This window comes from Pygoscelis adeliae, unplaced genomic scaffold (assembly GCF_000699105.1).
Source record: "Pygoscelis adeliae isolate BGI_AS28 unplaced genomic scaffold, ASM69910v1 Scaffold567, whole genome shotgun sequence".
In the NCBI taxonomy this organism is placed as follows: Eukaryota; Metazoa; Chordata; class Aves; order Sphenisciformes; family Spheniscidae; genus Pygoscelis; species Pygoscelis adeliae.
The window spans coordinates 374,347-376,924 of record NW_008825081.1 but is presented as its reverse complement, the minus strand read 5'-3'; positions in this window follow the sequence as shown (position 1 = coordinate 376,924).

The following is a 2,578-nucleotide window of genomic DNA, read 5'->3' as shown; positions in this document are numbered from 1 at the left end:
ATCTGGGTTACTTAATGCCCTGAGTGGCCCCCTCCTCCCCCCCCCGTTTCCTCCCTCTGCGGGATGTCCCATGCGTGACTTCATCTTGGGGGATGCAGACCCCCAGATTCGGTACCTTTTCCCTCCAAAATAAATTCCCTTTTCTCCTGTGCAGTTGTTGGTCCCCGTGTCCCTCTGAGCATCCAACCAGAGAAACGTCCAGGCACGGCTTACGCAGACTCCTGTTCTTCCCAGTCCCAGGCAGCCTCTGGGAGGACGGGTCTTTGCAAACATCTCCTTGGGTTCTCCTCTCCACCCCAAGGTGGGGTTTTTCTATCACAAGTGCTGTCTGACCCCAGAGGTATCCCCTCTTTGGCTTCGTGACCAGGGTTGTGGCACCCACGCACTGCGGGCTGGATGCCCCCCCCGGGGCAGCTCTCCGAGGGACAGCGGTGGTGGTAAGGGACCCGTGCCCCTTCGCGCCGGGCGGGGCGGAGACAGGCACCTTGCAGAACATCTCCCCTTCTCCAGGAGGCTGCAGTTGTGCAGCCATCGGTCCTTACCTTGATCCAAGGGCAGGTTTCACTTGAGCCGAGCATCACGGTGGCCAATTTGCTGCGTGGCCTTGGGGCTAAAGGAAAGAAGAGTTTCTCACCCTTGTTTGGTGAAAAGCCAAAACAGGAAAAACTCTCACGCAGGCCACAAACCACCACGGCAAAGCTGGGCTGGAAAATGAGTGATTTCCCTGGGAATCCCTGTAAAGGATGAAGGAGAGACTGCTCTTTCTCCCAGGGCTCTGGTTGGGTTGCAGTTGCTTGCACAAAAGGGTGTGTGTGCCTATTTTAATCTACATCGGAGGGATGAGAAAGCAAAAAGAAAGCCAGCAAAATGCCAGGGAGGTACCAGCAAGGGAGCTGGGGAGACGCAACATGAAGCGAAGGAGCGGGGAGGCACGCGGGGTGTGCAGGAGTGGCTCCAGGCAGGCTCGGGCTTGGGCTCAAGGCTGTTGCAGCCTACTTGGTCCCGCTGTGTTCGGGGAAACGGGACTTTACGTACTTTCCCGATTAATACACAGAATTGCATCAAAGAAATACCTGGCTGTCATCGTCAGCGTATCCTCCCAGTGAAAACGATCTTGGCAAGACCTTGAGTGGGCCCAGCGTCTCAGGCCAAGAGCCAACAATATGTTCGGTACAAGTTTCTTCACCTCCCCGTCTTTCATCATCTCCCACACTCACCCCACCAACTTGCCATCCCAAAGGTTACTGTCGAGGTAGGAGAAAGCTAGTACGCGAAGGCACTCTTAAAACTTGACAGGGCAGCGCTGCAAAGGCATCGTTAAAAATTCTAACCCCCTATCCACCTGTCCTAAGCCTAACCCCTCTGCATCTGGCCTTCTCCTGGGAGTCCAGGGTGCCAACTCCTCTTCTAAGTCTCTTAAATCAAGAGGATTCACTGGGCAACTTCTGGTCCTTATGGTCCGTGATGGTGGATGGAGGCACTGCTAGGACTGCCTGGCCACATTTCTCAACTTCATGAGTCCCCAGACCGTGGGGAGCTGAAGAAAAAGCCCTGGGTCCACCAGCCGTTGCCAGCAGATCTCTGCAGGCCATGATTTGGGACATTTGAGAGAAGCTCTCCATCCTACTCTACCTTTTTTTGGCGATAAGGTAGGGTAAGGGTCTGCCATGGCACTGGTGCCCTGCTGCCTTTGCTGATAGCTGCTGCTGGTGCACACCAGAGAGGTGACAACAAGGGCTTCCCAGGACCGGGTCCTAAATTGTTTTGACCTGAAGATGACTCTCAGCCCTCAAAGCTTATCAGAGCCACTCGTGATACTGAAATACATCCGTTCAAACAGGGGTTTTGCTCTCCGTTGGCTGCAGAGCAGCCCAAGGCCACGGGGCAAGACATGGGATTTCAGGTCTAGGTTGGAGGGAAGGCTTTGGGACTCAGTGCCGAGGGCTGGGGGATAAGCTGCCCTGCCGGCCCCAGCGCGAGAGCCGGGGAAGGGGGGGGTTTTTTCCTTGCTCGTAATTTCAGCAGGGGCAAACAACAGCAAGGCAGATGGAAATGTCACAACAGCGAGCTTGGCAGCTGCACAAACACAACTAATCTGCCCTCGTTTAATGCTCGCAGCCGCAACATAAACATACGCGCCGCACAAGGTAATAGATGAGGTAAATCCGTCATCGGCAGCCTCATTACACGGGGCGTGCTGCCTCGCCGCCTGCGGCTCCCGCTGCCCGGCACCCTCCTGCCGCCCTCCCGAAGCGGCAGCGTGGTGGCCAGCTTGGCTGGGATGGCTGAAACCAGCCTGGGAAAAGCCTGGCATCCCCTAAAAGTCCTGCCCCAAATGCAGCTGAGATGATGTCGCCTGTAGTCACTACTCACCCATCGCCTCTTTACATAGGTAGTGTATTACAGGGCACCCGCCCAAACCCAACCAGCGGTGTGCCTCCGCTCATGGCCCTTCAACAGATAGGGTGGTGCCATGAAAAGGAGTAATTTTATAGATAATGATAGAATAATAAATAGTAATTGTCCTGGTTTCGGCTGGGATAGGGTTAATTTCCTTCCTAGTAGCTGGTACAGTGCT